The 12252-nt window shown below is 44.4% G+C and overlaps 1 protein-coding gene and 1 long non-coding RNA gene across 3 annotated transcripts in view; one reads left to right on the top strand and one right to left on the bottom strand.

Moving 5' to 3' along the window:
* zeb1b (zinc finger E-box binding homeobox 1b) overlaps nucleotides 1-12252 on the top strand; it is a 351810-nt gene that overhangs the window by 91355 nt on the left and 248203 nt on the right. The window lies entirely within an intron of this gene.
* Nucleotides 5670-6448, bottom strand: LOC127528390 (uncharacterized). The gene is made up of 3 exons (XR_007935274.1): nucleotides 6045-6448; nucleotides 5884-5975; nucleotides 5670-5699 (listed from the first exon to the last, which is right to left on the bottom strand). It is a non-coding gene; the product is annotated as an uncharacterized LOC127528390 (long non-coding RNA).

The raw sequence follows: 12252 nt of genomic DNA, 5'->3' as shown, positions 1-12252 counted from the left end.
CAATAACAACAATGACATGTCCAAACTCTCTGGGCAAATAGTAGGGACGTAAACTTACGGCCAACAGTTCGATATCCCTGCAGCAAGTGGAGATTTTGACGTTAACATGTCCAGAGTGACACCACCGTGTATTAACATAGAGAGCGAGTCCTCCTCCTTTGTGCTTACCACAGGTACTTGCATCTCTGTCCTCTCTAACTGTGCTAAACCCGGGTAGCTCCACGTTGGCATCTGGGATGGTGTTATTTAGCCAGGTTTCGCAAAAACACAACAAACTGCATTCTCTGTAGGTCCTTACATTTTTCACCAGCGCAGCCAGTTCGTCGATCTTATTTGAGATTGAGTTTACATTCCCCAGAATCACAGAAGGCACCGAAGGCTTGAAACGCCACTTTCTCGCAAGCCGCTTCATTTTTAGCTTAGTGCCGGCTCTGCTGCCACGATACCGCCTTCTTACCTCGTCGGGTAAATAGGGAACCACACCGGCACTGGCATTTGTTCTCAGCGCCCGAAGTTGAGTACTTGAATAGGCGAGTCTTGGCGTGTTAAAATCCATGCCCACGTTGTAAAAGTAAGTGTGTCCAGGGAAGGAATCCACATAAAATAAAGTGGTAGGAGTGATCAATAAATAAAAATAGAAAAATAAAAGTAGAAAAGTACACATACACATACAGTCATACACAGAGCTGCTGAAAAGGCTGCCACTCACGGCGGCGCCGGATGCACATCAGATGTTGGGTTTCCTCCTTTTTAATGCTCTGCCAGGCCTTTACTGCAGCGGCTTTCAGTTGCTGTTTGTTTGTGGGCCTTTCTGTCTGAAGTTTAGTCTTCAACAAGTGAAATGCCTGCTCAATTGGGTTAAGATCAGGTGACTGACTTGGCCAGTCAAGAATTTTCCACTTCTTTGCTTTAATAAACTCCTGGGTTGCTTTGGCTGTATGTTTTGGGTCATTGTCCATCTGTATCATGAATCAATTTGACGTCATTTAGCTGGATTTGAGCAGACAGTATTTCTCTGAACACCTCAGAATTCATTCGGCTGCTTCTGTCCTGTGTCACATCATCAATAAACACTAGTGTCCCAGTGCCACTGGCAGCCATGCACGCCCAAGCCATCACACTGCCTCCACCGTGTTTTACAGATGATGTGCTATGCTTTGGATAATGAGCTGTTCCACGCCTTCTCAATACTTTTTTCTTGCCATCATTCTGGTAGAGGTTGATCTTGGTTTCATCTGTCCAAAGAATGTTTTTCTAGAACTGTGCTGGCTTTTTTAGATGTTCTTTAGCAAAGTCCAATCTAGCCTTTCTGTTCTTGAGGGTTATGAGTGGCTTGCACCTTGCAGTGCACCCTCTGTATTTACTTTCATGCAGTCTTCTCTTTATGGTAGACTTGGATATCGATACGCCTACCCCCTGGAGAGTGTTGTTCACTTGGTTGGCTGTTGTGAAGGGGTTTCTCTTCACCATGGAAATGATTCTGCGATCATCCACCACTGTTGTCTTCCGTGGACGTCCAGGTCTTTTTGCGTCGCTGAGTTCACCAGTGCTTGCTTTCTTTCTCAGGATGGACCAAACTGTAGATTTTGCCACTCGTAATATTGTAGCAATTTCTCGGATGTGTTTTTTCTGTTTTTGCAGCTTAAGGATGGCTTCTTTCACCTGCATGGAGAGCTCCTTTGACCGCATGTTGCCTGTTCACAGCAAAATCTTCCACATGCAGGCACCACACCTCAAATCAACTCCAGGCCTTTTATCTGCTTAATTGATAATGACATAACGACGGACTTGCCCACACCTGCCTATGAAATAGCCTTTGAGTCAATTGTCCAATTACTTTTGAGCCCCTGAAATGAAGGGATTGTGTTCACAAAATGCTTTAGTTGCCTGACATTTTTATGCAATCGTTTTGTTCACCCCACTGAATTAAAGCTGAAAGTCTGCACTTCAACTGCATCTGAGTTGTTTCATTTAAAATTCATTGTGGTCATGTACAGAACCAAAATTAGAAAAAAGTTGTCTCTGTCCAAATATTTATGGACCTCACTGTATAGCGCCTTGATGTGTGGAGTACATGTCACAGGAGGTTCTGCTGAAGCTTTATAGCACACTGGTGAGGCCTCATCTGGAGTCCTGGGTGCAGTTTTGGTCTCCAGGCTACAATAAGGACATAGCAGCACTAGAGAAGGTCCAGAGAAGAGCGACAGGGCTGATTCCAGGACTACAGGGGTTGAGTTATAAGGGAAGATTAAAAGAGCTGAGCCTTTACAGTTTAAGCAAAAGAAGATTAAGGGAAGACATAAATGAAGTGTTGTGGTGGGCTGGCGCCCTGCCCAGGGTTTTTTTCCTGCCTTGTGCCCTGTGTTGGCTTGGATTGGCTCCAGCAGACCCCCGTGACCCTGTAGTTAGGATATAGCGGGTTGGATAATGGATGGATGGATGGATGGATGATTGAAGTGTTTAAAATTATGAAGAGAATTAGTCCAGTGGATCAAGATGGTGACTTTAAAATTAGTTCATCAAGAACACGGGGACACAGTTGGAAACTTGTTAATGGTAAATTTCACACAAATATAGTGGGATAGATAGATAGATAGATAGATAGATAGATAGATAGATAGATAGATAGATAGATAGATAGATAGATAGATAGATAGATAGATAGATATGAAAGGCACTATATAATAGACAGATATCAGTCAGTCAGTCATTGTCCAAGCCACTATATCCTAATACAGGGTCACGGGGGTCTGCTGGAGCCAATCCCTGCCAGCACAGGGTGCAAGGCAGGAAACAAATCCCGGGTAGGTGCGCCAGCCCACCGCAGGGCACACACACACACACACACACTAGGGACAATTTCGGAATGCCAGTGCACCTAACCTGCATGTCTTTGGACTGTGGGAGGAAACCCACGCAGACACTGGGAGAACATGCAAACTCCACGCAGGGAGGACCCCAGGAAGAGAACCCAAGTCTCCTTACTGCGAGGCAGCAGCACTACCCGCTGCGCCACCGTTCCGCCCCCTTTCATTTTCACCTTTTTTTTAATGTCGCACCACCAGTTCAAATGAAGCTAAGCACTGACAGCTGGAGTTATACAACATTGTTAAGAACTATCCATGCTTTATATTCTGATGCAATATATGATTATTACCTCCTAGAAATAATCTGTTCTGAAGTGAAATAATAAACCCAGTTTAACTTGAAACGTTGAGTGTCACTGTGGGGACAGCCATCGCCTCTTCCGTGACAACATGGCAAAGGTCTGCCAATACACACCATCCCCATAAGCTTGATGAAAGAAAGCTACATTTGTAATAAAGCCATCTGTATGCCTATAGCCCAGGACGGACATTGGAGACATGGAGAGTGCAGCAGCCGAGGAGCCGCCGCGCTGGTGATTCATCCAGGTAGATCTTGTTACCTTGTATGGCGAGAGTTTTGTTGATACAAGCTGACAGTGCCGGGGAGTTATGAAATGAAAATAATGGCTTTGTTTACTTAGAGTGTTTAGACAAGGGAGATCAAACCTCCACAGCCACCGGAGTTCCATGCGGTAGGAAGGCCCTGATCCTGCCTGCTTCAGTGTTTTCACTGCTGAGGCCCGACGGATGAGGGCGAGCGGCTCTGGTGCACTTGGTCGCCCCTGTCCACCTGATTTCTGGTTATTAGCCTTAAAGCCTTTCACGTTGCACCGATCTCTCCAGTTGCGTAACTAATGGGGGCTGTCGAGTTTTGCATAATTAGATTTCTGTGCATTTGCCAAGCTATTCTTTGCTGCCGTCTGTGTTAAATCTCGTCGAGTGTGATTTCAGGTAGACTTCTTTCTCTTTTTGTGCTCCGTGCTTGCGTTAGGCTGCCCCTTTACATACAAAAAATACAATATATAAATTTTAAAAATATGCAACTAACTGACTTGACTGTTATTAATGTAAAGAACACGGATGGACTAGCATTCCCGTCCTTGTGGAGCTGGCAGGCCTTTACAGTGAATAGTTTAAGGGGATGGATGGGAGTCCCAGCCAAGATGGGTGGTGTCTTGTTTCCCAGTTGGTGAGGCTGCCCCCTCAGTGTGGTTTATTCCACCGGTAAACTGGGTCAGGGCCATCTAAACAGCATCATAGGCCTCCTCCGGCAAAGTAGTGCACTGTGGCAGAAACGTAGGCATCAGAAAACACTGCAGGCCCCTATGCTTCTGGGGCCCCCCCAGCCAGTGCCCATACGTTAAGACGGCCCTGCACGGGGTGGCAGTTTACCTCTTGTGGGTGCCCACAGGGCAGCATGGGAGCTGTCGTCCTGATGGGCCTCCCTGCTGGGATTTTGCTACAGACTTCCAGAACTCTGTTCCATTGAGGAGGTTGTCGCTTTGTGTCACACGTCATGTGAAGTTGTACCACACTTAGAACCGACATGATTATAATATGTGCTGCCCTCCTAGAGTGGCAGCAAAGGAAAATGAAAAAAATAATCTGGGGTGCGAGTGACCACCACTACTTTCCAACTACACCACCCCAAGTATACAGACACACCAGTGAAAGCAGGGTCAAGTAAAAAATTATTATTGGAAGACGATACACACACTTACTGTAACAAAAAACCCCTATATACATATCGTATTTCCCCAACGATAGGCTGCGGCTTATGCATTAATTTTTCAAACCTGCATATTGGGTGCGGCTTGCTTAAATGGAGCGGCCTATCATTTCAGTCGCCATTCCTCGTGCCTTCATTTTGATGGCTATCGTTGAAACGATTGTCCTCACGCTGTGTGAGAATCCGTTCTTTAAGTCGCTTCTCCAAGTTTGGCCAATTTGCTTTACTTGTACGCCTTGCACGCCTACGTGGCAGAACCGCGTGCAAAGCTTCCTCGTCTTTCTGCCAGTTCCTCACTTGTTTTTCATCTACTTCAAAGTGGCGTCCAGCTGAACGATTGCCGTTTTCTTTCGGGAAAGCAACGACCTGGAGTTTAAATTCTGCAGCGTAGGACTTGCATTGTGGCATGATATTAGTAAGTGCAAAATTTTATCAATTTAATTGTTCATTGCTCAACTATAATGACACTATAGAGTTGCAAAGGCCTACAGGGGCGTGCCAAATTAGATGCTTTTACTTCAGATTGGTAAATTCAGTAATGCTGCAGCTAATAACATGGGGCGGCTTATCTTAGAGTTTTAAAACATAAATGAGCATTTTCTGTGACTTATAGATTGGGGTGGCCTATCATGTGGGGTGGCTAATCGTTGGGGAAATACGGTAATATTGTGCTGCAGCGCTTACCACCCAACACAAACCACGGCACAAAACACTTAAACACATAAGATACTAATACAGAAATTTGAGCAAGAAAAAACAATAATCTATTCGTAGTCCTTTAAATATTATCTGTACAGAATGTCGAGCTCAGTCTGCGGTGGGAAATGAGGTGCCGACCATACCTCCTATTCCGGGAAACATCCAGATTAACAGGTCATTGTGCTGGCCCATCAGGTCCTCTCCCGAATACGTTTCACCAGAAAGTAAAAATAATTTGTCTTGAAATAGACCCGGGTTCACCTGACCCTTTCCATGTGGTGTCAATCCTTTCCCTCTTGCCTTTTCCTGTGATGGCGTCCACTTCTGTCTTGGCTCTGCTCTTCTCTCTCCTTTATCCACCCATTTACATACTTTTGGCTCCTCCCCATACAGTCTGTTGGCTCCTCCCTGTACTGTCTGTTGGCACCTCCCCATACAGACTGTTGGCTCCTCCCTGTACTGTCTGTTGGCTCCTCCCTGTACTGTCTGTTGACTCCTCCCCATACAGTCTGTTGGCTCCTTCTTGTACTATCTTTTGGCTCCTCCCCATACAGTCTGTTGGCTTCTCCCTGTACTGTCTGTTGGCACCTCCCTATACAGTCTGTTGGCTCCTCCCTGTACTGTCTGTTGACTCCTCCCCATACAGTCTGTTGGCTCCTCCCTGTACTGTCTGTTGGCACCTCCCCATACAGTCTGTTGGCTCCTCCCCATACAGTCTGTTGGCTCCTTCTTGTACTATCTTTTGGCACCTCCCCATACAGTCTGTTGGCTCCTCCCTGTACTGTCTGTTGGCTCCTCCCCATACAGTCTGTTGGCTCCTCCTTGTACTGTCTGTTGGCTCCTCCCTGTACTGTCTGTTGACTCCTCCCCATACAGTCTGTTGGCACCTCCCTGTACTGTCTGTTGGCTCCTCCCCATACAGTCTGTTGGCTCCTCCCCATACAGTCTGTTGGCCCTCCAAGCCAGGTGCTCCCCTCCCCCTGTACAATTGGCCGGCCTTACAAATTAAGCCATTCCACTAATAACAGGAATGGGAAAAGGTACAAATTCACAGTGACGCACACATATTCCCGACGACTGTTACAAAGTTACGTTATGGTTAAGATGAGGGTTATGGGAGGGCAATCTGAATCAAATTATGTCAGCTGCTGAGTAAACATGCAATCCAATTGGATCTTCAATGAAGATCCTGACTCGAGTAGCTGCAGAGGTCTGGACCCATCTCGCCACTAGGGGGCGTTGCCTTGTCTTATGATCCCAAGATATAAAGTAAAGAATTTCAAAAACACTTCCAAAAATGCCCACTAGGGTTGGGATTTACCGTCAAGAAGAAGAGCAGCGCCATCTGCTGAGCATCAAGTGTAGGCCACAGAATACAAAAACGACAAACACGGAAAAACACACGCCGCCAGGGGTCTGTGTGTCTGCTCTAAGACACATGTTAGAAAACTCTTAAAACATATTTGTATAAATACTGAAATGATAGTTATAATACTCTATTATTTAATATACTTATATATTGTTGTATATGTCTGCTATGCACCCAATGCATGCTGGGATAGGCTCCATCTTCCCTATGACCCTGTGATAAGCAGGTTAGGAAAGGGATGGTTGGATTTCAAGATGTTTGTCATTTTCATATATTGCAGTATATTATAAAAATATATTAACCTGACATTTAAAATATTCATTAGACATTTGACAGTCGAGAGGAGACCTTTCAGTCCATGAAGCTTGTTTGTTTAGCTAAGTAGCTAAGAGGTTGGGAACAGCCGCTGATAGCACGTTGCCGCACCCACCTCACGACGGACCACCTGGATTGGGACCCAAATGCAGCGGGTGACACCTCAGCACCACACTGGGACAGTGTGAGATTTTTTTTTAACGGTGGTTGGAGTGCCAGTCCTGCCACCAACCCCTAGCTAAGCGGTCCCAATATCTCATCCAGAGACTTGTTAATGCTAACAGAATATCAGGTTATATAGCGCCCTGATGTGTGAAGTGCAAGTCCAAGGAGGTGACTCTGAGGCTTTATAACACACTGGTGAGGCCTCATCTGGAGTCCTGTGGGCAGTTTTTGGTCTCCAGGCTACAAAAAGCAGCACTAGAGAAGGTACTGAAGATTTTTGGGGCGTAATGGCTAAAGGCCGCCTCATCACTTCTTTAAGTTTGGCTCTTGGAGTTAGAGAAAAGCCAAGCAAAATGACACCTTTTATTGGCTAACTAAAAAGATTACAATATGCAAGCTTTCGAGGCAACTCAGGCCCCTTCTTCAGGCAAGATGTAATCTTGGAGTTCTTGGCTCTTGGAGTTATAAACAGGCCGCTATTAGAAGATGTAAGGTTTCTCGATGCATGCTCAATAATCCAGGTAAGGAAATCCTAGAAATTTGATTCTGTTCATCTGGACAAAGTTTTTAAGTGGGAGAAATATTTCGAGACTTATCCAAGTCTCTTCCTCAGTCTCAATTGACTGCAGGTTTCCCCAACCTTATAAACAGTACCTTTGCTTAATCACAGAGACTAGCACCATTGACAAAGGGCCAGTTGATCAGTGATATGCAAATTGTCCACTGATTAGTAGACGTGTGAACCATTCATAGAGGGTTGAGGAATGGCTGCAATCACAGCATTGTAAGATGGCGACAGATGTACCCTTAGGCCCCCTCCTCTGTTCAGAGATGGTCGTTCCTTTTTCACGTAAATGGCCTCCTTGATTCCTCTCTCAAACCAGCGCTCCTCCCTGTCCAGGATGTGCACCTCTTCATCTTTAAAGGAGTGACCACTATCCTGTAGATGTAAATAGACTGCGGAGTCCTGGCCTGACGAGGAAGCTCTTCTGTGTTGTGACATGCGCTTAGCCAGTGGCTGCTTGGTTTCCCCGATGTACAATTCACGGCACTCCTCCTGGCACTCAACTGCGTAAACTATGTTACTCTGTTTGTGCCATGGGACCCGATCCTTGGGATGGACCAATCTTTGGCGTAGCGTGTTTTGGGGTTTGAAAGCTGTTTGAAAGATGTAAGGTTATGACTTGGAAAGTAGGGGGGCAGGCACTCCCAAGATATTGGAAGGATAAAAATGATTTAAGGCTTTATACACCATTTGCAGTATTTTAAAGTCAATTCTAAAGGACACGGGTAACCAGTGTAACAATGCTAAGACTGGTGTGATGTTACTCGACCCATGTCTGTGTGAATTTTTCTCGTGTTTTCCTGCCATATCCCAATCAGAAGTGAGTGAGTGAGGGTGACCTTTGGTGGAATGGTTACCCTGCAATGGGATGGTATTTTCTGGCTCCCCTTGAACCGGATTAAAGGGTTAAGATAGTGTGGCGTATGGCCATGACCCTTGCTCAACCGGGACGCCTCTACGCTGGAAGGACCAGGGAAGGGAGCATTTCCAGATCATTACCTCCCCCTGGAGTGCTAGGTGGCAGCCCCCTCTGGGTTGCAGCGGTGCCTCGGACTCCCGCGGGGCTCCATGGAAGCTGGAGTTTGGTGCAGTCCTGTTGGGTTACATGGGCGCCGACAGGGGGTGCTACAATAGATAAAATATTCACATTAGTCAAATGTATCTCAAAATGCTTAAATACCAGCCTGGTCATTGTCAGTGTGGAGTTTGCCAGCCTCTGTCTCCATATGTCAAGTGCCCCACTCCAAAGACTTGAATGCCGGTCTGGTCACTGTCTGTGTGGTATGTGCGCCTTCTCACCATTTCTGTGATCCCCTTGCACTGTGTAGATGTGTGTTTTGGTTTAGTTCTCCTCATGTAAGTGAGGATCATGGAATATGACCTGCAATAAACTGGCATCCCATTTAGGGCCGACTCCTGCCGTATACCCGATGCTACCCAATTGGCCTCTAGTCCTACACAACTTTAAATTTGATTGAGAATGCTGTGTTGTTGTATTAATTCTACTGATCACAGCAGTAATAGGCTTAAGCAGAGTTCAAAATGTTACGTTGTGTTTTAGTGGCACAAGTAAGACAGCAGAAGCGAGTTTCCACTTTTATTACATGCCTCCCTTTCACTTTGGTGGTATGTAAAAAGATCAAAATTAGACTTCAGCAAGCCCACCGATTTGGTTACATGTCAATTGTCTTCTTACTTGGGACAGAATCGTCCTAATTTTTACTTTCTGTTCTACTCGCCAGGATATGCTCTGCATGAATCCCTAAGTGGGTTTAGTAACGAACGAATGGATGGAAATATTTCCACAAGTTCAAATTTCCATACATCATATACTAACGCAGAGGTTTTGGGTCTTGGCCCGGTTATTCTGGGTGTCGAGTTGCACATGCTCTTCCTCTTCTTGAGTTTTTCACCAGCCACTCCAATTTTCCAACCACATCCCAAAGAAATGTAGGTTAGTTTCAATTAACCACGCTATGCCGGCATTTTATAAATGAGTGTGAGGGTGTGAATGTGCCAAAAGGGTGCCACAGCCAGGGTTGGTTCCTGCTTTGCATACAGTGCTGTCTGGGTTGAGCACCATCTCCTTGTAACTCAGAACTGGATAAGAGGGTTCAGGAAATAAATGGATGGAAATTTTGTCTAGTGGAACCCAGCATTTAAGTGAGTGTGTCAGTGGTGTACCCTAAAAGAGTGTTGGGTAATACACTGGCAAAATCCCATTTGAAAAACTCCATTGTTCAATAGCTCGGTTAGGAGTGCCACCAGCTCCACTCAAATGAAATGTCACACGAGCTGTCTTGTCCTCTGCATCTCTGTTTAGTCACTTGAGTTCAGTTCATACTTAATATACCGTTTTTTCACTGAATTGAATACCACGTCACAGCCAATATAATAAGCAATGACAGTGAAGTATCAGACCTTACATTTACATACATAAACACAAAACAAGGTGAATGGAAAAATGAAAACGAAACTCTTTGGTTACTCATGCCAATATAAATAATAAATAATATAATGATAAATAAGATAAGAATTGAAATTCCTGATAAGATAAGAATTAAAATTTCTGATAAAATAAGAATTGGCCACTTGTCAATGGTGGGAGACAGGTGTGGCTCCAATACAGGGCCCGGGTAGGCCCATGCCCACACATTTTGCTTGTTGTCCCATCTTATTTGGTAGCTTAAAGCTTCTTTTACTTTTTTTAACTTTCTCGCATATGAAGTGTTGGAATTGTCCAAAAATTCGACCTCGAGATTTTGATGAATCTTGATGTTTTAGACCTCCCTGAGTCCGATTTACTTTCTCATAGGGAAACTATTGGAATCATCCAAAAATTCACTTTCGAGATTTTGATGAATCTCGATGTTTTAGACCTCCACCACTTTCTTCTATATGAAGTATAGGGAAACTATTGGAATCATCCAAAAATTCACTTTCGAGATTTTGATGAATCTCGATGTTTTAGACCTTCATCACTTTCATCTACACAAAGTATAGTGAAAATATTGGAATCGTCCAAAAATTAGACCTTGAGATTTTGATGAATCTCGATGTTTTAGACATCCCTGAGTCTGATTTACTTTCTCATAGGAAATCTATTGGAATCATCCAAAAATTCACTTTCGAAATTTTGATGAATCGCAATGCTTTAGACCACCCTGAGTCCGATTTACTTTCTCATAGAGAAACTGTTGGAATCGTCCAAAAATTCACTTTCGAGATTTTGATGAATCTCGATGTTTTAGACCTCCACCACTTTCTTCTATATGAAGTATAGGGAAAATATTGGAATCATCCAAAAATTCGACCTTGAGATTTTGATGAATCTCGACGTTTTAGACATCCCTGAGTCCGATTTACTTTCTCGTATGCAAAGTATTGGAATACAGTGATCCCTCGCTATATCGCGCTTCGCCTTTCGCGGCTTCACTCCATCGCGGATTTTGTATGTAAGCATATTTAAATATATATCGCGGATTTTTCGCTGTTTCGCGGGTTTCTGCGGACAATAGGTCTTTTAATTTCTGGTACATGCTTCCTCAGTTGGTTTGCCCAGTTGATTTCATACAAGGGACGCTATTGGCAGATGGCTGAGAAGCTATCCAGCTTACTTTCTCTCTCTCTCTCTCTCTCTCTCTCTCTCTCTCTCTCTCTCTTGCGCTGACGTAGGGGGGTGTGAGCAGGGGGGCTGTGTGCAGCTGCTTCCTGAAGGACATGCTGCACGGAGCTTCGCATACTTAAAAGCTCAAAGGGCACGTATTGATTTTTTTTATCTGTCTCTCTCTATCTCTCGCTCTCTCTCTCTCTCTGCTCCTGACAGAGGGGGTGTGAGCTGCCGCCTTCAACAGCTTTGTACCGGCGGTGCTTCGCATACTTAAAAGCCAAAAAGCCCTATTGATTTTTTTTTTGACTGCTTGCTTTGCACTCCTTTGAAAAGGAAGATATGTTTGCATTCTTTTAATTGTGAGACAGAACTGTCATCTCTGTCTTGTCATGGAGCACAGTTTAAACTTTTGAAAAAGAGACAAATGTTTGTTTGCAGTGTTTGAATAACGTTCCTGTTTCTCTACAACCTCCTGTGTTTCTGCGCAAATCTGTGACCCAAGCATGACAATATAAAAATAACCATATAAACATATGGTTTCTACTTCGCGGATTTTCCTATTTCGCGGGTGGCTCTGGAACGCAACCCCCGCGATGGAGGAGGGATTACTGTAGTCCAAAAATTTGATTTCATGATTTTTAATGAATGTTGTCGTTTTACACCTCCCTGAGTCTGAAAATACCGTTTTTGGAACTCAATGTGTGTGTGTGTGTGTGTGTGTGTGTGTGTGTGTGTGTGTGTGTAAACACATTAACTTGAGTGTGCTTTCACTTAGGTTAACCAAATTTTGCATACAAGTATTAGGTACAAAACGTAGATTTCTATCAACTTTTGAGCTATTTCTGCTAACTGGAAGTGGTACTTTACCTGAAATGTTTCCCCAAAAATCTTATTTCATATTATGGTAAAGCACCACATTCTAAGAATTTTTTG

Source organism: Erpetoichthys calabaricus, chromosome 6, assembly GCF_900747795.2.
Source record: "Erpetoichthys calabaricus chromosome 6, fErpCal1.3, whole genome shotgun sequence".
Lineage (NCBI taxonomy): Eukaryota > Metazoa > Chordata > Cladistia > Polypteriformes > Polypteridae > Erpetoichthys > Erpetoichthys calabaricus.
This window is presented reverse-complemented; position numbering and strand designations above follow the sequence as displayed.